Raw genomic sequence first — 25,476 nt, forward strand, 5'->3', positions numbered from 1 at the left:
TATGGCTTTCTTCCCTCCGGCTTTCATGCCAGCAATTATTGCGTCTCTATAAGCTCTGAGTTGAACCATATCTGCGCCATTTACATTCCAGTCGGGATCGGTGTTAGGGTAATGTGTTGCGGCCCATGCTGCCGGATTGGCTTGATTCAAGGCACGGGCTCTATCCTATAGCGCTTTAATGGCCGCTTGATTAATCCTTGTCCTTTCCTCATTATTAAACAAAGTCATTAATAACTGCTGGCAATCAGCCCATGTCGGGTTATGTGTCTGAACTATTGAGGTGAACAGATCGGTCATAGCTTGTGGTTTCTCAGTGTACGAGGAGTTGTGGGTCTTCCAATTCAAGAGATCGGTAGTCGTGAACGGGACATATACGAAGACTGGGTCAGCATGTGCCATTTGACCTGCGGCATCGATATAGGCTGACCCAGGATTCAGACGAAGAGGCATCTGATAATGTTTTAATTGTTGGGTACCGGTCAGTTGTCGGGTTAGTATAGGGCTACGTGGAGGGGCGTCAGTTAGAGATTCCGGTCGGGGGGTAATAAAGCATGAGGATGTGGGAGCTTGGTTTTGGGAAAAGTTAGTAAATAGAACACTTCGAGCCGAGCTAGAAGAAGCTTGACCGGAAGTCTGAAGTGGCGCCAAATCAGGATATTCAGATCTAATGGGGGTTGGTTCTGGTTCCGGAAGGGGAGATTTAGTACGAGAGGGGGTGGATTCTGTACTGGAGGAGGAAGCGGAAGTGGATGGGGGCAATGGGGGAAGGGGTGCAGGACTTCCTGCATTCGCGTCACTTCCTCTTAAAGGAAAGTAAGGGGGCGGCAAAGGGATCTCGGACTCAGGGGGCGTGTCCAAAATGGGCCTAACACCAGTCCTAGTGGACAAACAAGTCCTAGCCACCATGAGGCGACATTGCTCCTCGTGGCATGTCTGAATCCATTTTGGCGAGTCATTTACGGCCTGTCTCCAACAATCAATATAAGGAAACTGCCCGTAAAGTTCAGGCCTACCTGATACAGCCACGTGTACGCGCTGTACCAGAGTTGGATCCAAACTGCCACGTGGCGGCCATGCCGCAATCAAAGTAGGCCACTCCCTAGTACACAAAGTGACCAAACGTACAGGAGACATTTTAACCCCAAAATCACATGTTTTGAATCCCTTTTTAAAATGCTTCACCATACAACCTAAGGGATCCGGAATCGTTGACTCCGACGCGCCCATACTTATCAATGGAACGTCGTTGACAACGAATACTATGCACGCGTTCTATTCAACAGTCACACCCGTTTCCTCTGGCAACAGCACCACGTGGTACGGTTACCAAGTGAAACGTACACAATAACACAATAAACACTCAAGGAATTCCCGTGCATACACAGCTGTTACACCAGTCACTAAATAATCAATATTATGCCCTTTGGCGAAACTATACAGTCACCCACGCTATAATTCTCTATATATGAATTACCCGTCTATAACACACCCCAGTAACATCGTCTTTTACAAATAGCGGTTACAGTACGGTTAGCATAGGTCAAAGCACAATTTAAGGTCACAATACAATTATTAGTGGTTATGGTGTTAAACATGCATTAGACGACAATGATTAGTACTTATATACAGTGTCAGTAAATATACAGGGTTATGGTACCGTGCACTATGATACAGCAACACACTAGACGGCTGAGCTCGCGCTATCTAACAAGATATACACTTTACTAAACAATCTTTAACACATTTACAATCCCAACTAAACTATTGGCCAGTACCTTGAATGGACTACCTAAAACTATATACACCCGTTTTGGTTAGCCACACTGCCCAAGCACCACATATAGCGAGCTAGAGGACCGAATTTACACAGACGCCTCTTAGTCGATTACTATCAAAAATCTAGTGGGTTCCAAATTTACACGCCTTCCCACTTAGCCAAGATAGGTTGAGAGCTAGCGAACCGAATTTACACAGGCGCCGCTTAGTCTCCCGGTCCCTCCGACCTAGCGAACGTAATATACACCCTAGAACGCTAGTCTAGACAAGACACCGGTGTCCGGCTAGGGCTATTTACACAGGACCCCGCCTGACTAACCAAATCAAACAGTCTTACTAAAGAGTGTTCGATTGAGCGGTGCGCCTTCGCTCCTTCCCTCCGACAGAGGGGGCAGATTCCTTACACAGATTTAAACCCCTTTTGGGCCTACCGCACAATCGGTATACCCCTAGTGGGTCTGCCGTCTAAAACAGCAGTTGTCTTACCTCCTCGTTCCTGAACCTGAGTTCACACTCATCGACGGGGACACCCCAGCACTTCTTACGTAGAGGCCGATGATCTCCTGGACAACAGACCAGTGGCGCCGAGACGAAGGGAGGTCCACGCAGAAGTTCAGGGGTGCAGCCGTAGAGAACGTGGGCAAAGATAGACCGTCTCAAGCCTCTGCCTCTCAGCTACCGTTGAACGATGAGCTTCCCGGCCAATGCACCAAATGATACCGGAGAAACTGACGGAAGCAAAGCACAGAGAGATGGACACAGGTTTCTTCAGGAAGGAAGAGATTCTTTATTGGATCACCGATCGGGACTCAGAGGGACTAATGTCACCAAAATACAGCAAGTTCTGAGCTCCGGACAATAGTGCAGGCTCCTTATATAGGCACATAACTCCTCCCATATTAAGCTCCACCCGCATATTCTCTTGACCAATCAATACAAATAAGAATTAACTTCCTGCTTGACCGCATGGCCTGTCCAGCACGATGGAGGAGGGGAATACTACATCCTGTATTCTTGCACATGCTCCGTACACTACTGATCGTATCTTGCCACGTGCAACCAACTGATCGATACGTCAGCATATGCACGTACACATGCCACGTGGTAATCTCGGCCTACTAAATTTATTTTTACAGAGATTCCACCACACTTTCTGCAAGGCACAGGTGGGAAATATGGATCACAGGATGGATCCGTTTGCACAAGCGCTGCAAAAAATTCTCACTAGAACTGTCTGTCTCCAGCCTGAGAATCAGTCTGCTCAGGTGGCAGCACAGGTCATTTCCAACCCTATTTTCCCTTTGCTCCTTCCATACACCTTACTCCTCCTACACGTTACAATGGGGATCCAGCTCTGTGCAGGGGATTCCTTAATCAAGTAGGGTTGCATTTTGAGATGGTTCCCCAGGCATTTTCTTCTGACAGAGCCAAGATTGACTTTATCATGAATTTACTGGAAGGGAAGGCTCTGGCGGGATCAACCCCTTATAGGAAAGGAATGATCTACTTATGTTTAATTATTCCATGGCTCTACCAGCACAACCCCTCTATTGACTGGGTCACTGAAAAAATAAAAGTCTGGGGCCTCTCTTGTCAGGGAAACTGTCTGTCTACGGTTAAACCCGTAAGAAATATAAACATTCCTACTGCTCCCCGTTATCTACTGTTGTACTCTCTCTATACTGCGATTTGAAAAAGGTATTTGATAAGGGTGAAGCAGACCGTCTACCGCCTCATAGACCTTATGATTGCACCATAAACTTACTGCCTGGTACTATGCCACCTAGTGGTAGGGTTTATCCTCTCTCTGAAGGAGAATTTATTCATGGAGGAATACATCCAGGAGGTACTTCAAAAGGGATTTATTAGATGGTCTTCTTCACCTGCAGGAGTAGGATTTTTTTTGTATCCAAAAAAGAAGGTGATCTAAGACCTACCGAGATTTGAACAAAATTACAATGAAAAACGTATATCCTATTCCACTCATCTGACCGTCTTCAGGGGTCCACATGGTTTACTAAACTTGATTTAAGAGGTGCCTATAATCTGGTTAGGATCAAGGAGGGTGATCAGTGGAAAACTGCATTTAATATTTGTAGTGGTCTGTGACAAGACCAATCTCGCCACTGTGCATTGGAGGAGCCTGGTTGCCCGCCTGCTGCCTTTAGACTATGGCCCCATGTGGAAACGCTTGATTTTCCCCTGCAAAGACACGAAAGCCTGGTCATTCGGTGCTTGCCCTGTTTGAGCAGTGATACCCCAGATAGCTATGCCATGGAGCCCATTCGTATAAAGAAAGACTATGGGAAAGACTTTAGCTCCATGGCAATTTTACTGTATGTATGTGATCTGAGAGCCATTCAGTAATAATGTGCGCTCAGATCTGAGCTATCTGGGGATATGTTGAATGTACCTGTTTTATGCAATGGCTGCACAGTTATATATTTTTATGTATTTTATTGTCTTTTGCTGCCATGTGTTCAGTGGAGTTTTGCCTATGTCCTTGGAGATAATTGGATTACTTCCCAATTATCTCCAGGATAGAAGACTCTGTGGAACTGGTTTTGGGCAGAAAAGCCATGCTTCATTTGGTCACAAAGGACTACGATCTATCTTTTGAACCACTGGACCAATTTGTATGATTTTGACGTATGTTTGTATTTGGAGTATGCTGATTCTGAAAATGTAATCGTCTCGTCTCCCCAGCGGCAGTGTACCGGCAGGGTGAGCTACAGGGATGCTGGGCGGTCTTCTCAGATCCCCAGCGGCAGTGTTATTTGCAGGAAATAGAGAGTAGTGTCTCCTTTCCCCAGCGGCAGTGTGATATGCAGGGAATTGGGAGCCCAGTCTCCATTCCCCAGCGGCAGTGTGATTTATTGGGAATTGGGAGCCCAGTCTCCATTCCCCAGCGGCAGTGTGATCTGCAGGGAATTGGGAGCCCAGTCTCCATTCCCCAGCGGCAGGCTGAGCTACCGGGGGCAGAGACGGTTGGTCCTGTCCCCCAACAACAGGGCTGTTTAGCCAAAGGGGAGACAGTCTGTCTCCCCCTCCAGCAGCAGAGCTGTGTATCTAAAGAGGAGACAGTCGGTCTCCCCCCTCCAGCAGCAGAGCTGTGTATCTAAAGGGGAGACAGTCGGTCTCCTGCTCCAGCAGCAGAGCTGTGTATCTAAAGGGGAGACAGTCGGTCTCCTGCTCCAGCAGCAGAGCTGTGTATCTAAAGGGGAGACAGTCGGTCTCCCCCTCCAGCAACCAGGCTCCAACCAGACTACTCCCGTGGTAGTTCTGGCACCAGGGCAGAGTACCGCTGTTCTCTGCCCACTCAGCAACCCACCAAGTCAGCTTACCAGTCACCCACACAGCCATGGTAAGGCACCTGGACATGGACAAGTTTCTCCTCTACCCAGGTGTAGTAACCAGTTATTGTGGGTGGCCTGTATTACTGTTGGTGCTTCGTGGGTGGGTTGCTGGACTAACCAGGGCACTGACCGGCAGGAGGTCAGATACCCTGTTAGTCTCTCTGGAAAAGGGGAGAGATGTGACGAGACCAATCTCGCCACTGTGCATTAGAGGAGCTTGGTTGCCCGCCTGCTGCCTTTAGACTAAGCCGGGTCATTCGGTGCTTGTCCTGTTTGAGCGGTGATACTCCAGATAGCTATGCCATGGAGCCCATTCGTATAATGAAAGACTATGGGAAAGACTTTAGCTCCATTGCAATTGAACTGTATGTATGTGATCTGAGAGCCATGCAGTAATAATGTGCGCTCAGATCTGAGCTATCTGGGGATATGTTGAATGTACCTGTTTTATGCAATGGCTGCACAGTTATATATTTTTATGTATTTTATTGTCTTTTGCTGCCATGTGTTCAATGGAGTTTTGCCTCTGTCCTTGGAGATAATTGGATTACTTCCCAATTATCTCCAGGATAGAAGACTCTGTGGAACTGGTTTTGGGCAGAAAAGCCATGCTTCATTTGGTCACAAAGGACTACGATCTATCTTTTGAACCACTGGACCAATTTGTATGATTGTGATGTATGTTTGTATTTGGAGTATGCTTATTCTGAAAATGTAAGTTTTATGTGAATGTGATGCATACTTTTAAAGTTATGAATAATGTGGAAAAACTGTATTTCTCTGCTTGTGATAATTACATTACCCATTGTGTAAGGTAATTGTATCACAGGCAGAGGGGAGGATTTTGTGTGGGAGTGTCTGAGTGTATTGTACGTGTTTATTGGTTGTTTTCCAAAACCCTGTGGGTGGTACTAATGTGTATATAAGAACAATAAACCCAAAGCTCTGTCTGTTCCTGCTTGACCCTCAAAACGGAGCCTTGTCTCGTTCTTGGGGGGATTTATTGTATGCTGTTCCAGTTTGACTGCTAGGAGTGTAAACCTATTTGTATGGTTTTTCCTATTCGTCTGTTAACAGCATTTGTATGGTTCCAGTTCAGCTGTTTACGGCATTCAAATGCTTCTCCAGTTCGGTGGATTGGTGTCTACAGTAGCTGTGCCTGTGTCTCTGGAAGGGAAGATCTACTAAACGGCTGTTAACCCCTTTTATGCCTGGTGGTGCCGTTACATGGTCATTATGAGTACCTGGTCATGCCATTTGGGTTATGTAATGCACGTGCCGTGTTCCAAGATTTTGTTAATGATGTCGTACGAGAGATTGTTAATCTCGATGACATCCTCATATACTCACCTGATCTTGAAATACACCACATTCATGTACGTACTGTTCTTCGAACACTTCTTGAGAATGGCCTGTATTGCAAACTTGAGAAGTGTTTACTCGACCAAACTAGTGTACACTTCTTGGGTTATGTTATTTCTGGTAAAGGGTTTCAAATGAACCCAAAGAAATTGAAAGCAATATTGGAATGTCCTCTGCCATTGGTAATCAAGGCTATCTAGAGATTTGTGGGTTTTGCCAATTATTATCGAAGGTTCATCCTGGGATTCTCTAAGATAATAGCTGTGACGGACCCTCAGCTAGTGATGTCGCGAACATGAAATTTTCCGTTCGCGAACTTGCGAACGCGAACTTCCGCAAATGTTCGCGAACAGGCGAACCGCCATAGACTTCAATATGCAGGCGAATTTTAAAACCCACAGGGACTCTTTCTGGCCACAATAGTGATGGAAAAGTTGTTTCAAGGGGACTAACACCTGGACTGTGGCATGCCGGAGGGGGATCCATGGAAAAACTCCCATGGAAAATTACACAGTTGATGCAGAGTCTGGTTTTAATACATAAAGGGCATATATCACCTAACATTCCTAAATTGTTTGGAATAACGTGCTTTAAAACATCAGGTATGATGTTTTATCTATCAGGTAGTGTAAGGGTTACGCTCGCTTCACAGTGACAGAGCAAACTCCCCTTTTAACGCACTGCAAACAACCGCAAACAGTCCATTTGCACAACCGCAAACTCCCCATTTGCACAAGGTTGGATACCAAGCTAGCCATGTCCCGTTCCTTGTCCTCACTGATGTCATTGAAGGTCTCTTCCTCCACCCAGCCACGTACAACACCAAGGGTCCCCGAAAGGTGACAACAAGCCCCTTGTATATGTTTTTTAAATGTACACTACTGTTACACCAGATATGAGTTGCACTGGTGTGACACTGTGCCCTGGCAGGCCCTGAAACGCACACGTGTGAAGGAAACTGACTGCTATTATAGTACAGTCAAAAAAGTGTTTTTTTTTTTAAATGCAAGCTATTGTGATACCAGATATGAATGGTGGCACTGGGCAAGTGGGCACAGTATTCGCTGTGAGCCTGACACACACGCTGGCAGGTAGGCAACTACAATTAGATTACACAAAAAAAAAAAAAAAAAAGCAGACTGATGTTCTAGCCCTAAAAAGGGCTTTTTGGGGTACTGTCCTTACAGCAGAGATCAGGTGAGTCCTTCAGGACTGTAGTGGACACTGAATACACTAGCCTAGCTATCGATTTCCCTATTAAATCAGCAACAGCTACACTGTCCCTCCTCTCACTAAGAATGCAGCTTCCGGGGGGCGGGGCCTAGCTGTCATGGAGGAAAGACGCTTTTCGTGTGAGCGCCCTCAATATCTCACTTTAAGCAGCTATCAACAAGCGAATTTCGCCCCAGAAGGGGATGACCCAGCAATGTTGCTCCTACCTGACCGGCCCGACATGCTTAAAGGGACACTCCAGGCACCCAGACCACTTCTGCTCATTGGAGTGGTCTGGGTGCCAACTCCCACTACTCTTAACCCTGCAAGTGTAATTATTGCAGTTTTTCATAAACTGCAATAATTACCTTGCAGGGTTAACTCCACCTCTAGTGGCTGTCTACTAGACAGCCACTAGAGGTCACTTCCTGGTCCATAGCCCAGGAAACCTGTGCTAGAGCGTCGCTGGACGTCCTCACGCTGTGTGAGGACCTCCAGCGTCGCTCAAAACCCCATTGGAAAGCATTGAAATGATTTTTCAATGCTTTCCTATGGGGAGACATAATGCGCATGCGCATGCGCATTAGGTCTCCTCGGCCGGTGGGCGGGATCAGTCTCGCCCACCGGCCGACGCAATGGACAGGAGGAGCGTCGCGGAGGAGGAGACAGCGGCGAGGGACATCGCCGCTGCCTCAGGTAAGTGACTGAAGGGGTTTTCACCCCTTCAGTACTCGGGGATTGGGGGGTGGGAGGGAGAGGAACCCTCCAGTGGGATGCCCAGGAGCAGCTACTTCCCGGCAGGAGCTCCGTTAACCCCCTCCCTCGGACCAGTGGGGATTATCCCGGTCCACCCCTGAGAGGCTGTCTGGAGCTAATGGACGCACAGAGCACAGCCGCCCAGGCTGACATACTCATCTGCGACTCTCCCAATATGGCGGCAGCCGCGTGTCCTCCTGGTACCAGCAAAGCATGGCAGGATATTGAGTCTAAGCTGGACAGACTCTTTAATCAATTTTGGAAGCAAATAACAAGCAGGAAGCCCCAACAAGCTCCACCATAGCCCACCATAGCTCCACCACAGCTAAGCGAAGCAGTCCCCATTAAAATCCACCAACGCAAAAGGCGTCGAAGACGGGAGGACCAGAGGCACAAACAGAAATGCAGAGCCTGCCCCACGTCAAGCACTCGCCTCCACCTTAAGCCACCACAATCCTGCACCGGACGTGAAGCACCACCGGGACAGAAGGGATCGGATGAGCACAAGCAGTAAACAGCAGCCTGCCAAGCATGTCCCACTATAGCCGATCCTCCACACCATGCCTTTGATCACATGAACTGCTCTCTGCACATTAACTAATCGTAAAGTAGCAAGCGTTTAAACATGTCATTATTTCACCTCCTAAAGAGTTTATTTTCGTAGTTCCTTACATGCCTTTACCTTAACCGTTCATGTATTATGTTATTCACTAGTCTCATCTCATGGGGCGACTCACACTTGATTTATATCTAGTGGTGGAGCTGCTGATATAGATACACAGTTGATAACGTGCAAGCTACACCCTAAACATGACAGCCATCTTTCACAACAATGTACTGCTATATACTCATACCCTCAGTGCAACTAGCCATGATATACGCACGTTCAGCCTAGCATGCTCAAATATAACACACTTCTGTCTAAAAAAAAAAAAAAAAAATGCAGCTTCCGAATGAATCTAAAATGGATGCTGTCCAGGAGGTGGGAGGTAGTGATGTCGCGAACACAACATTTTTGGTTCGCGAACGGCGGACGCGAACTTCCGCAAACCGGGCGAACCGCCATAGACTTCAATGGGCAGGCGAATTTTAAAACCCACAGGGACTCTTTCTGGCCACAATAGTGATGGAAAAGTTGTTTCAAGGGGACTAACACCTGGACTGTGTCATGGCGGAGGGGGATCCATGGCAAAACTCTCATGGAAAATTACACAGTTGATGCAGAGTCTGGTTTTAATCCATAAAGGGCATAAATCACCTAACATTCCTAAATCACAATGGATATGGAATGACACCTGACATATGACATCTTGACATGTGGATTGACACCTATCCTAAGGATCCCTGATACACACTGACACAGAGCAGAATAGGGACTGTTCCCCCTACATAGGGTCACTTGGCAGATATGGATTGACACCTTTCCTCAGAGACCATGATACACACTGAAACAGAGCAGGATAGAGACTGTTCCCCCTACATAGGGTCACTTGGCAGATACGGATTGACACCTATCCTAAGGATCCCTGATACACACTGACACAGAGCAGAATAGGGACTGTTCCCCCTACATAGGGTCACTTGGCAGATATGGATTGACACCTGTCCTCAGAGACCCTGATACACACTGACACAGAGCAGAATAGGGACTGTTCCCCCTACATAGGGTCACTCGGCAGATATGGATTGACACCTATCCTAAGGATCCCTGATACACACTGACACAGAGCAGAATAGGGACTGTTCCCCCTACACAGGGTCACTTGGCAGATATGGATTGACACCTATCCTACGGATCCCTGATACACACTGACACAGAGCAGAATAGGGACTGTTCCCCCTACATAGGGTCACTTGGCAGATATGGATTGACACCTATCCTGTCATGCCTCAACTACCGGTAATTCCTTGTCTCTTCCGGGTTGACGGAGTTTAGCCACACCCCTTCTCTGACGCGGTCTCCCCCACGCTACATAATGCGACCACGCCAGATACAAGACGCTGGATTATTGAACAGCGTTACCGCGATATCAACCCGGCTAAAAGTTTATCTGCGACCTCTACTTGTGTACCGAACCGGACTGGAATTCTACTTACCCTCCTTCTCCTCTCCTCGACCACGGCTAGTATCTGGACCTTCCTCATCCTGTCTGAGAAACAAACCTCCCTGGAGGAGAACTCCGGGAACCTGACTTTTCACCCTTTGGAAGCAAAGTCAATTGTTACATCTGTGATAAGAGCTTACCTTCTCTCAAAACCGCTAAGCATTCCTGCCATAAGTCTGCTCTCAAGTTTGCCAAGCATTTCTACTACAGCCTGCTCGCAAGTCCGTTAAGTATTCAGGTTACAGCTGCTCCCAGGCCTGCTATCTCAACTCCAAAACGAATCACTCCTGTTACAACTTCTAACTTCCACCATTTCCTGAAAACTTGCAAACACCTATGTGCTAGATTGCATGTATATCGGAAGCTGCTTACTCCAATTAAACCAACAGCGAAGTAATTAAAGATACAGTACCTGTATTTTCCATTATTGAATACACAGTTCCTATTCTATTCTCTAAGTATCCTAATCCATAATCTAAGTCCTAAGAAATCTGCAGTTGTGCTCCATATCAATCTATGTAAGCGTTACAGAATAATCCAGCCTTTGTAATGGATCCAGCAGATTTCGATTCTAAATTTACTACGCTGAATCAAAGAGTCGATACACTTGCCCAAGGCATGCAAGACCTACAGGTTACAAATGAACGGATTCTTACTTATGTCAGAGACTTACAAACACATACTCCTCATACTGTTATGCACTCAGCTAGCGACCCTGCTGTCTGTAATCCCGAAAAGTTTTCTGGAGATCGATCCAAATACAGGGAGTTTCTTAATTCCTGCAAGTTATTAATTGCGCTAAAACCTAGATCTTATCCCACTGAAAGATCTAAGGTTTGTTCAGTTATCTCCTTTCTAAGAGGTGAACCTATGGCCTGGGCCCATTCCTTCTTGGAAAATGACGACCCCATCTTAGACTCATTGGATGAATTTTTTGAAGCCATGTCTCTTCTCTATGAAGATCCCAACAAACAATCTACAGCTGATTTAACCATTAGAACCTTACATCAAAAACATAGACCTGTCGAAGACTACATTGCTGAATTTAAAAGATGGGCAATAGAAACTCAATGGAATGACATAACCCTGCGCAACCAGTTTCGAATTGGGTTATCCGAAGCAGTAAAAGACGAACTTTCTAGAACTAAACTCCCTACCACATTAAATGCGCTGATTCAACTATCAATCAGCATTGACAGAAGACTTAGAGAAAGAAAGGCCGAAAAAGCTCTCTCGAGTCCATTATGGAAAAAAACATTCAGTCCCTCTAAAACAACTGAAAAACCATCATTACAAAATGAACCTATGGAAATAGGGGTAATAAGAAGTCCTCTCTCTCCAGAAGAGAAAACCAGAAGACGTCTACTAAACCTCTGCATGTATTGTGCCTCACAAGATCACTTGATCCCAGATTGCCCCTTATTGAAACGTCCAAGAGGCGGTAAGCATGCTCATACCACTTCCATACTAAGCGCACTTCCCTCCAAATCAACCACTCAATTCTCCTCTATTTCTCTCATATTACAGTGGGACAAAGAAAGAATTACGACTGAAGCCATCATTGATTCTGGTGCAAACGGGGTGTTCATCGATTCATCCTTTGTAACAAAAAATAAAATTCCTTGTGTTCGCAAAAGCACTTCTGTTTCTGTCAGAGTGATTGACGGCTCCCTCATATCCTCGGGCCCTATACGAAACGAAACCATTCCTGTAAGAGTAACAACTAATCATACTCATACTGAATATCTCATATTCGATATTATCTCATCACCTCTTTATCCGGTAATACTAGGAATCAACTGGTTAAGGGACCACAACCCACAAATTACTTGGTCTCCCTTCTCTCTCACCTTTAACTCTGCTTATTGTAAAGAAACATGCTTACAACATATTCCAATTTTTCAGATTATTGAAGAACCAATTATACCTTCCTGTTATTCTGAGTTCTCAGACGTATTCAGTAAAAAGGAAGCTGAAACACTCCCACCTCATCGTCCCTACGACTGTCCCATAGACCTCATACCTGGTGCCCCCATACCTTTTGGGCACATCTATCCTCTCTCTGAATCTGAATTAAAAATCCTCAAAGAATACTTGGATGAAAACCTCCGTAAAGGGTTCAATTAGACTTTCCAGCTCACCTGCCGCTTCCAGTATGTTTTTTGTGAGAAATAAAGACCAGACTATACGTCCCATTTTATCCCCTTGAAGAAATTACCCTCATCATCTGAACTCTCCAAGGTATTCCTCGATAATATAGTGAAACTTCATGGACTTCCAGATGAAATCATATCAGACCGAGGAACACAGTTTACCTCCAAATTCTGGAACGCATTGTGTGCTTCTCTTCGTATTCAACGTAAACTATCTTCCGCTTATCATCCCCAAACCAATGGGCAAACTGAAAGAGTTAACCAATGCTTAGAGCAATATTTACGTTGTTATTGTTCCCACTTACAAGATGATTGTATGACATGGTTGCCCATGGCCGAATTTGCATATAACAACTCAGTTCATACCAGTAGCAAAATGACTCCCTACTTCTCCAATTATGGGTTTCATCCCTCTTCGTTCCCTGCTCATACAATTCCTTCATCTAACCCCACCGTTTCAAATCAAATCTCCCACATGTCTTCTCAATTTCAGAAATTACATGAAAATCTTGAATTAGCATCTTCCTATCAAAAGACGTTTTTTGATACTAAGAGGCAACCTTCTCCCGCCTATAAAATTGGTGATCTTGTCTGGCTCTCCTCAAAAAACATATCCACCAACCGTCCTTCAAAGAAGCTAAGTTCCCTTTTTCTTGGTCCTTTTCAAATATTGTCAATTATCAACCGTAACGTTGTGAAATTGAAGCTTCCACCTACTTTAAAACTTCATCCTGTCTTCCATGTTTCCTTGCTCAAACCCCATCTTCCTGACCCTTTCCATAGAGATGTAATCACTACTCCTGATCCTGTTTTGGTACAAGGTGAAGAGGAATACGAGATCCAAAAGATTCTAGATTCACAAATCTATCATGGCTCCCTGCAGTACCTCATTAGATGGAAGGGTTATGAAATTGATGAAGATACATGGGAAAACTCCTCTGTGATCCATGCAAACAGGTTAATTGCCGCATTCCACAAACGCTATCCTTCTAAACCATGTTGATAGCACCCGGTGGGTGCTCCTTACAGGGAGGGTACTGTCATGCCTCAACTACCGGTAATTCCTTGTCTCTTCCGGGTTGACGGAGTTTAGCCACACCCCTTCTCTGACGCGGTCTCCCCCACGCTACATAATGCGACCACGCCAGATACAAGATGCTGGATTATTGAACAGCGTTACCGCGATATCAACCCGGCTAAAAGTTTCTCTGCGACCTCTACTTGTGTACCGAACCGGACTGGAATTCTACTTACCCTCCTTCTCCTCTCCTCGACCACGGCTAGTATCTGGACCTTCCTCATCCTGTCTGAGAAACAAACCTCCCTGGAGGAGAACTCTGGGAACCTTACTTTTCACCCTTTGGAAGCAAAGTCAATTGTTACATTTGTGATAAGAGCTTACCTTCACTCAAAACCGCTAAGAATTCCTGCCATAAGTCTGCTCTCAAGTTTGCCAAGCATTTCTACTACAGCCTGCTCGCAAGTCCGTTAAGCATTCAGGTTACAGCTGCTCCCAGGCCTGCCATCTCAACTCCAAAACGAATCAATCCTGTTACAACTTCATTTCTAACTTCCACCATTTCCTGAAAACTTGCAAACACCTATGTGCTAGATTGCATGTATATCGGAAGCTGCTTACTCCAATTAAACCAACAGCGAAGTAATTAAAGATACAGTACCTGTATTTTCCATTATTGAATACACAGTTCCTATTCTATTCTCTAAGTATCCTAATCCATAATCTAAGTCCTAAGAAATCTGCCGTTGTGCTCCATATCAATCTATGTAAGTGTTACATATCCTAAGGATCCCTGATACACACTGACACAGAGCAGAATAGGGACTGTTCCCCCTACATAGGGTCACTTGGCAGATATGGATTGATACCTGTCCTCAGAGACCCTGATACACACTGACACAGAGCAGAATAGGGAATATTCACTAAATGCCAAACATTGTTATACAAGGGAATATTCAGGAAATAAGGATAAGGGGGGGGGGACCTACTGTCCTCCCCCCCAGCCCCCACCCCTGCGCGGTGGATGGGGGCCATAAATCACAATGGGGGGGACCTACTGTCCTCCCGCCCCCACCCGTGAGCGGTGGGTGGGGGCCATAAAAATAATGAGGGGGGGACCTACTGTATGATGTTGTATCGATCAGGTAGTGTAAGGGTTACGCCCGCTTCACAGTGACATACCAAACTCCCCGTTTAACGCACCGCAAACAACCGCAAACAGTCCATTTGCACAACCGCAAACTCCCCATTTGCACAAGGTTGGAAACCATGCTAGCCATGTCTGTTCCTTGTCCTCACTGATGTCATTGAAGGTCTCTTCCTCCACCCAGCCAGGTACAACACCAAGGGTCCCTGAAAGTATGCTAATAAACTGAAAAAAGAAAAAATCTCCTAAGAAGGAGATCTAAAACTGGCATAGGAAAAGGTTAGACAACTACAATAAAGTGATACCTACAAATCCTAGTAAGCATAGGTGTATAATAGAGGGAGAAAGGGAAAGTAGAGTAATGCTTCCTAATACCGTGGTTAGTACCCTTTGTTAAAGTAAATTGAGTAATGGACAAAAGTCTTTATTGTATCATTTATAAATAACAAAGGGATACTATACTCATTCCCCTATAGTGGCTAATTGTGTAATAATGGTAATACTATTACCTATTATATAATATTGGCAGGGGCAAGGAAATTCCCTCTAAATAGATGGGTATAGGCAGAGAGTATGGAGACCGGAGTGATAAAGTGTCAATTAGGTGATATAAAGTGAAATGTATCACAGACACACAGCCACCCTTTCTCTTAGCTAGTTTCCAGAAATGCTGGATAGGTAGAAGGGCTATAAAAACTCAGAGAGGTCTAAGAAGAATCCTCTAAACTAGCCCTAATCTCCTTAAACACCTTCAAAGGTGTTCTAAGCTAAAGCTCAATCTAAACGTTTAGATGACTGCCTGATTTCCCATCACAGATGCTGGCTAGGAATAACACTGTGCAAGACAAAGAGTGGGTCTAAGTGCCCATAGTGCAGTAAAGTGTCCCTAGTGAAGTGAAAAAGAGAATAACGAGCTGGCGCCCAAGAGAATAACGAGCTGGCGCCCTATCAGGGGACTTGTATATGGCATCGATTTTAGGAACCGGGAGATGGAAAAAGATGCTTGGTTGGTCCTCCTACTTCAAATTTGGGGCACTGCGCGTGCAATCTAATGTGCCACCAGATAGGAGTGGTGTGTTAAGTAGTACTATTCCTATCAGTTTAATCCCTGTAGCAGCGGCCAGGAAAATTGATGTTTGTTTCCCAGGCAGAAAGTGCCCTAAAACATTGCGGCTTGAACCCTAGTTGGTGGCGGATAAGTCACGCAAGTCAACCGGCATTCAGAGCTAAAATACAGCAGCGTGTGGACCATTTTTAGCCCAAGGCATCTCATCTCATCAGGCCTTTTTTAGTCGAATGTATCGCCCACTGTCAGTCCCTTCGGGATCCATCCCTCATTCATCTTAATAAAGGTGAGGTAATCTAGACTTTTTTGACCTAGGCGACTTCTCTTCTCAGTGACAATACCTCCTGCTGCACTGAAGGTCCTTTCTGACAGGACACTTGAAGCGGGGCAGGCCAGAAGTTCTATCGCAAATTGGGATAGCTCAGGCCACAGGTCAAGCCTGCACACCCAGTAGTCAAGGAATTCATCGCTCCTCAGAGTGTCGACATCAGCAGTTAAGGCGAGGTAGTCTGCTACCTGTCGGTCGAATCGTTCTCTTAGGGTGGATCCCGAAGGGCTGTGGCGATGCATAGGACTTAAAAAGCTCTGCATGTCCTCCCTCAACAACACGTCTTTAAAGTGTCCTGTCCTTGCTGGCGTGGTCGTGGGAGGAGGAGGATTACTTTCACCTCTTCCCCTGTTAGATTCCCGTTGTGCTGTGACATCACACGTATACGCTGTGTAAAGCATACTTTTTAATTTATTTTGCAAATGCTGCATCCTTTCCGACTTGTTGTAATTTGGTAACATTTCCGCCACTTTCTGCTTATACCGGGGGTCTAGTAGCGTGGACACCCAGTACAGGTCGTTCTCCTTCAGCCTTTTTATACGAGGGTCCCTCAACAGGCACGACAGCATGAAAGACCCCATTTGCACAAGGTTGGATGCCGAGCTACTCATTTCCCGTTCCTCCTCCTCAGTGATCTCAATGAAGGTATGTTCTTCCCCCCAGCAACGTACAACCCCACGGGTACCAGATAGGTGACAACGAGCACCCTGGGATGCCTGTTGTGGTTGGTCTTCCTCCTCCTCCTCAAAGCCACATTCCTCCTCTGACTCCTCTTCCTCACAATCCTCTTCCAGCGTTGCCGCAGGTCCAGCAAGCGATGCTGATAAGGCTGTTTCTGGTGGTGATGGTGACCACAACTCTTCCACTTCCTCTTCATGCTCATCTATGGCCTGATACAGCACTCTTCGCAGGGCACGCTCCAGGAAGAAAACAAATGGTATGATGTAGCTGATGGTGCCTTCGGTGCGACTGACTAGGTTTGTCACCTCCTCAAAAGGACGCATGAGCCTACAGGCATTGCACATGAGCGTCCAGTAACGTGGCAAAAAATTTCCCTGCTCCCCAGAGGCTGTCCTAGTACCCCGGTCATACAAATATTCATTAACAGCTTTTTCTTGTTGGAGCAGGCGGTCGAACATTAGGAGTGTTGAATTCCAATGTGTCAGGCTGTCACAAATCAAGCGCCTCACTGGCATGTTGTTTCGCCGCTGGATATCTGCAAAGTGCGCCATGGCCGTGTAGGAACGCCTGAAATGGCCACACACCTTCCTGGCCTGCTTCAGGACATCCTGTAAGCCTGTGTACTTATGCACAAAGCGTTGTACGATCAGATTACACACATGTGCCTTGCACGGCACATGTGTCAACTTGCCCAACTTCAATGCCGCCAACAAATTTGTTCCAATGTCACAAACCACTTTGCCGATATCCAGTTGCTGCGGAGTCAGCCACTTTTCCACCTGTGCATTCAGGGCGGACAGGAGTGCTTGTCCGGTGTGACTCTCTGCTTTCAAGCAAGTCAAACCCAAGACGGCGTGACACTGCTGTATCCGGGATGTGGAATAGTACCTGGGGAGCTGGGGGGGTGCCGTTGATGTGGAGCAAGACGCAGCAGCAGAAGAGGACTCAGCCAATGAGGTTATGGAAGAGGATGGAGTAGGAGGAGTAGAGGAGGTAGCAGCAGGCCTGCCTGCAAGTCGTGGCGGTGTCACCAACTCCTCTGCAGAGCCACGCATTCCATGCTTGGCAGCCGTCAGCAGGTGTACCCAATGCACAGTGTAGGTGATATACCTGCCCTGACCATGCTTTGCAGACCAGGTATCAGTGGTCATATGGACCCTTGCTCCAACACTGTGTGCCAGACATGCCAATACTTCCTTTTGCACAATCGAGTACAGGTTGGGGATTGCCTTTTGTGCAAAGAAATTTCGGCCGGGTACCTTCCACTGCGGTATCCCAATAGCCACAAATTTTTTGAATGCCTCAGACTCCACCAGCTTGTATGGTAAAAGCTGGCGGGCTAATAGTTCAGACAAGCCAGCTGTCAGACGCTGGGCAAGGGGGTGACTTTCTGACATTGGCTTCTTACGCTCAAACATGTCCTTGACAGACACCTGACTGTGGGCAGATGAGCGGGAACTTCTCAAGGAGAGAGACGGAGTGGCGGATGGTTGAGAGGGGGCAAGGAGGACAGCAATGGTTGACGAGGCTGAAAATGCTGGACCAGGAGGAGGATGGCGGCTTTGAGTTTGTGTGCTGCTTGTACTCATGTGTTGATCCCATAGGCGTTTGTGATGTGCGATCATGTGTCTACGCAAAGTAGTTGTACCTAGGTGGGTGTTGGACTTCCCACGTTTCTTTTGGCACAGGTTGCAAATGGCATCGCTGTTGTCAGAGGCAGACACACAAAAAAAATGCCACACTGCTGAGCTCTGCAATGACGGCATTCTGGTGGTGGACACAGCATGCGTTGATTGGCGTGCTGTCGGGCTGACACCGGGTGCCGATGCATGCAGTCTGACTGTGCCACTAGCTCCTTGCAACGACCTCCCCCTGCTTCCAACTCGTCTCCTCCTCCTCTCTGTCTCCACATCTGAACTTTCGCCCTGTTCTTCTTCTTGCCGAGCGGGCACCCACGTGACATCCATGGACGCATCGTCATCATCAACCGCTTCACTTGTATCTGACAACTCAGCAAAGGAAGCAGCAGCGGGTACAACATCATCATCATCACACCATACGTCCATGTGTGTAATGCTGCCTGACTGAGACATATCCCTGTTATCTGGCAATAATGGTTGCGCATCACTCATTTCTTCAAACAGATGTGTAAATAACTCCTCTGACAGATAAAGTGAAGCGGCTGTGGTGCTAGTGTTGGTGGTGGTGGCAGGCAGGTGAGTGGTATCTTGAGAGGTGCCCGAAGCTAAGCTGGAGGAGGATGGTGCGTCAAGGTTCCGAGCGGAAGCTGTAGAAGATTGGGTGTCCTGTGTTAGCCAGTCAACTATGTCCTCAGAACTTTTCAAGTTCAGGGTACATGGCCTCTGAAAATTGGGCATTATTCTAGGGCAAAAGGGAATCACAGCACCACGACCACGACGGCCCCTGCGGGGTGGCCTACCTCTGCCTGTCATTTTTTTGGGGATTAGTGGTACTATGCGTGCAAGCTACTGTGAGACCAGATATGAGTGGCAATGTGCACTGACAGAGGTTGGCAGAGTACACGCTGTAGGCCTGACACCCTATGGGACAAGACAAGACAAGAAACTGCTATTCAATCTATAACAGTGAAAAAAGTTTTTGGGTTTTAAATGCACGCTATAGTGACACCAGATATGAGTGGCAACGTGCACTTGCAGAGGTTGGTAGAGTACACGCTGAAGGCCTGACACCCGCTTGAAGGACACTGACTGCTATTATCTTACATTGAAAAACGTTTTTTCTTTTTAAAGGCACGCTATAGTGACACCAGATATGAGTGGCAAAGTACACTGGCTGAAGTTGCCAGAGTACACGCTGAAGGCCTGACACCCGCTTGAAGGACACTGACTGCTATTAGCTTACAGTGAAAAACTTTTTTTCTTTTTAAAGGCACGCTATTGTGACACCAGATATGAGTGGCAAAGTAGACTGGCAGAGGTTGGCAGAGTACACGCTGAAGGCCTGACACCCGCTTGAACGATACTGACTGCTATTATCTTACAGTGAAAAACTTTTTTTTCTTTTTAAAGGCACGCTATTGTGACACCAGATATGAGTGGCAAAGTGGACTGGCAGAGGTTGGCAGAGTACACGCTGAAGGCCTGACACCCGCTTGAAGGACACTGACTGCTATTAGCATACAGTGAAAAACTTTTTTTCTTTTTAAAGGCACACAATTGTGACACCAGATATGAATGGCAAATTGGACTGACTGAAGTTGCCAGAGTACACGCTGAAGGCCTGACACCCGCTTGAAGGACACTGACTGCTATTAGCTTACAGTGAAAAACTTTTTTTCTTTTTAAAGGCATGCTATTGTGACACCAGATATGAGTGGCAAAGTGGACTGGCAGAGGTTGGCAGAGTACACGGTGAAGGCCTGACACCCGCTTGAAGGACACTGACTGCTATTAGCTTACAGTGAAAAACTTTTTTTCTTTTTAAAGGCACGCTATTGTGACACCAGATATGAGTGGCAAAGTGGACTGGCAGAGGTTGGCAGAGTACACGCTGAAGGCCTGACACCCGCTTGAAGGACACTGACTGCTATTAGCTTACAGTGAAAAACTGTTTTTCTTTTTAAAGGCACGCTATTGTGACACCAGATATGAGTGGCAAATTGGACTGACTGAAGTTGCCAGAGTACACGCTGAAGGCCTGACACCCGCTTGAAGGACACTGACTGCTATTAGCTTACAGTGAAAAACTTTTTTCTTTTTAAAGGCATGCTATTGTGACACCAGATATGAGTGGCAAAGTGGACTGACAGAGGTTGGCAGAGTACACGCTGAAGGCCTGACACCCGCTTGAAGGACACTATTAGCTTACAGTGAAAAACTGTTTTTCTTTTTAAAGGCACACTATTGTGACACCAGATATGAGTGGCAAAGTAGACTGGCAGAGGTGGGAAGAGTACACGCTGAAGGCCTGACACACCCGCTTGAAGGACACTGACTGCTATTAGCTTACAGTGAAAAACTTTTTTTCTTTTTAAAGGCACGCTATTGTGACACCAGATATGAGTGGCAAAGTGGACTGGCAGAGGTTGGCAGAGTACACGCTGAAGGCCTGACACCCGCTTGAAGGACACTGACTGCTATTAGCTTACAGTGAAAAACTGTTTTTCTTTTTAAAGGCACGCTATTGTGACACCAGATATGAGTGGCAAAGTACACTGGCAGAGGTTGGCAGAGTACACGCTGAAGGCCTGACACCCGCTTGAAGGACACTATTAGCTTACAGTGAAAAACTTTTTTTTCTTTTTAAAGGCATGCTATAGTGACACCAGATATGAGTGGCAAAGTGGACTGGCAGAGGTTGGCAGAATACACGCTGAAGGCCTCACACCCGCTTGAAGGACACTGACTGCTATTAGCTTACAGTGAAAAACTTTTTTTCTTTTTAAAGGCACGCTATTGTGACACCAGATATGAGTGGCAAAGTAGACTGGCAGAGGTGGGAAGAGTACACGCTGAAGGCCTGACACACCCGCTTGAAGGACACTGACTGCTATTAGCTTACAGTGAAAAACTTTTTTTCTTTTTAAAGGCACGCTATTGTGACACCAGATATGAGTGGCAAAGTGGACTGGCAGAGGTTGGCAGAGTACACGCTGAAGGCCTGACACCCGCTTGAAGGACACTGACTGCTATTAGCTTACAGTGAAAAACTGTTTTTCTTTTTAAAGGCACGCTATTGTGACACTAGATATGAGTGGCAAAGTGGAGTGGCAGAGGTTGGCAGAGTACACGCTGAAGGCCTGACACCCGCTTGAAGGACACTGACTGCTATTAGCTTACAGTGAAAAACTGTTTTTCTTTTTAAAGGCACACTATTGTGACACCAGATATGAGTGGCAAAGTAGACTGGCAGAGGTGGGAAGAGTACACGCTGAAGGCCTGAAACACCCGCTTGAAGGTCACTGACTGCTATTAGCTTACAGTGAAAAACTTTATTTCTTTTTAAAGGCACGCTATTGTGACACCAGATATGAGTGGCAAAGTGGACTGGCAGAGGTTGGCAGAGTACACGCTGAAGGCCTGACACCCGCTTGAAGGACACTGACTGCTATTAGCTTACAGTGAAAAACTGTTTTTCTTTTTAAAGGCACGCTATTGTGACACCAGATATGAGTGGCAAAGTACACTGGCAGAGGTTGGCAGAGTACACGCTGAAGGCCTGACACCCGCTTGAAGGACACTATTAGCTTACAGTGAAAAACTTTTTTTCTTTTTAAAGGCACGCTATAGTGACACCAGATATGAGTGGCAAAGTGGACTGGCAGAGGTTGGCAGAATACACGCTGAAGGCCTGACACCCGCTTGAAGGACACTGACTGCTATTAGCTTACAGTGAAAAACTTTTTTTCTTTTTAAAGGCACGCTATTGTGACACCAGATATGAGTGGCAAAGTGGACTGGCAGAGGTTGGCAGAGTACACGCTGAAGGCCTGACACACCCGCTTGAAGGACACTGACTGCTATTAGCTTACAGTGAAAAACTTTTTTTCTTTTTAGAGGCAAACAATTGTGACACCAGATATGAGTGGCAAAGTGGACTGGCTGAAGTTTCCAGAGTACACGCTGAAGGCCTGACACCCGCTTGAAGGACACTGACTGCTATTAGCTTACAGTGAAAAACTTTTTTTCTTTTTAAAGGCATGCTATTGTGACACCAGATATGAGTGGCAAAGTACACTGGCAGTTGGCAGAGTACACGCTGAAGGCCTGACACCCGCTTGAAGGACACTATTAGCTTACAGTGAAAAACTTTTTTTCTTTTTAAAGGCACGCTATAGTGACACCAGATATGAGTGGCAAAGTGGACTGGCAGAGGTTGGCAGAATACACGCTGAAGGCCTGACACCCGCTTGAAGGACACTGACTGCTATTAGCTTACAGTGAAAAACTTTTTTTCTTTTTAAAGGCACGCTATTGTGACACCAGATATGAGTGTCAAAGTGGACTGGCAGAGGTTGGCAGAGTACACGCTGAAGGCCTGACACACCCGCTTGAAGGACACTGACTGCTATTAGCTTACAGTGAAAAACTTTTTTTCTTTTTAGAGGCAAACAATTGTGACACCAGATATGAGTGGCAAAGTGGACTGGCTGAAGTTTCCAGAGTACACGCTGAAGGCCTGACACCCGCTTGAAGGACACTGACTGCTATTAGCTTACAGTGAAAAACTTTTTTTCTTTTTAAAGGCATGCTATTGTGACACCAGATATGAGTGGCAAAGTGGACTGGCAGAGGTTGGCAGAGTACACGCTGAAGGCCTGACACCCGCTTGAAGGACACTATTAGCTTACAGTGAAAAACTTTTTTTCTTTTTAAAGGCACGCTATAGTGACACCAGATATGAGTGGCAAAGTGGACTGGCAGAGGTTGGCAGAATACACGCTGAAGGCCTGACACCCGCTTGAAGGACACTGACTGCTATTAGCTTACAGTGAAAAACTTTTTTTCTTTTTAAAGGCACGCTATTGTGACACCAGATATGAGTGGCAAAGTGGACTGGCAGAAGTTGGCAGAGTACACGCTGAAGGCCTGACACACCCGCTTGAAGGACACTGACTGCTATTAGCTTACAGTGAAAAACTTTTTTCTTTTTCAAGGCACGCTATTGTGACACCAGATATGAGTGGCAAAGTGGACTGGCAGAGGTTGGCAGAGTACACGCTGAAGGCCTGACACCCGCTTGAAGGACACTGACTGCTATTAGCTTACAGTGAAAAACTTTTTTTCTTTTTAGAGGCAAACAATTGTGAAACCAGATATGAGTGGCAAAGTGGACTGGCTGAAGTTTCCAGAGTACACGCTGAAGGCCTGACACCCGCTTGAAGGACACTGACTGCTATTAGCTTACAGTGAAAAACTTTTTTTCTTTTTAAAGGCACGCTATTGTGACACCAGATATGAGTGGCAAAGTGGACTGGCAGAGGTTGGCAGAGTACACGCTGAAGGCCTGACACCCGCTTGAAGGACACTGACTGCTATTAGCTTACAGTGAAAAATGTTTTTTCTTTTTAAAGGCACGCTATTGTGACACCAGATATGAGTGGCAAAGTAGACTGGCAGAGGTGGGCAGAGTACACGCTGAAGGCCTGACACACCCGCTTGAAGGACACTGACTGCTATTAGCTTACAGTGAAAAATTTTTTTTTTCTCTTTTTAAAGGCATGCTATTGTGACACCAGATATGAGTGGCAAAGTGGACTGGCAGAGGTTGGCAGAGTACACGCTGAAGGCCTGACACCCGCTTGAAGGACACTGACTGCTATTAGCTTACAGTGAAAAACTTTTTTTCTTTTTAAAGGCACGCTATTGTGACACCAGATATGAGTGGCAAAGTGGACTGGCAGAGGTTGGCGGAGTACACGCTGAAGGCCTGACACCCGCTTGAAGGACACTGACTGCTATTAGCTTACAGTGAAAAACTGTTTTTCTTTTTAAAGGCACGCTATTGTGACACCAGATATGAGTGGCAAAGTGGACTGGCAGAGGTTGGCAGAGTACACGCTGAAGGCCTGACACCCGCTTGAAGGACACTGACTGCTATTAGCTTACAGTGAAAAACTATTTTTCTTTTTAAAAGGCACGCTATTGTGACACCAGATATGAGTGGCAAAGTACACTGGCAGAGGTTGGCAGAGTACACGCTGAAGGCCTGACACCCGCTTGAAGGACACTATTAGCTTACAGTGAAAAACTTTTTTTCTTTTTAAAGGCACGCTATAGTGACACCAGATATGAGTGGCAAAGTGGACTGGCAGAGGTTGGCAGAATACACGCTGAAGGCCTGACACCCGCTTGAAGGACACTGACTGCTATTAGCTTACAGTGAAAAACTTTTTTTCTTTTTAAAGGCACGCTATTGTGACACCAGATATGAGTGGCAAAGTGGACTGGCAGAAGTTGGCAGAGTACACGCTGAAGGCCTGACACACCCGCTTGAAGGACACTGACTGCTATTAGCTTACAGTGAAAAACTTTTTTCTTTTTAAAGGCACGCTATTGTGACACCAGATATGAGTGGCAAAGTGGACTGGCAGAGGTTGGCAGAGTACACGCTGAAGGCCTGACACCCGCTTGAAGGACACTGACTGCTATTAGCTTACAGTGAAAAACTTTTTTTCTTTTTAGAGGCAAACAATTGTTACACCAGATATGAGTGGCAAAGTGGACTGGCTGAAGTTTGCAGAGTACATGCTGAAGGCCTGACACCCGCTTGAAGGACACTGACTGCTATTAGCTTACAGTGAAAAACTTTTTTTCTTTTTAAAGGCACGCTATTGTGACACCAGATATGAGTGGCAAAGTAGACTGGCAGAGGTGGGCAGAGTACACGCTGAAGGCCTGACACACCCGCTTGAAGGACACTGACTGCTATTAGCTTACAGTGAAAAAAATTTTTTTTCTCTTTTTAAAGACATGCTATTGTGACACCAGATATGAGTGGCAAAGTGGACTGGCAGAGGTTGGCAGAGTACACGA

Source organism: Pelobates fuscus, chromosome 8, assembly GCF_036172605.1.
Source record: "Pelobates fuscus isolate aPelFus1 chromosome 8, aPelFus1.pri, whole genome shotgun sequence".
NCBI classification, from domain to species: Eukaryota; Metazoa; Chordata; class Amphibia; order Anura; family Pelobatidae; genus Pelobates; species Pelobates fuscus.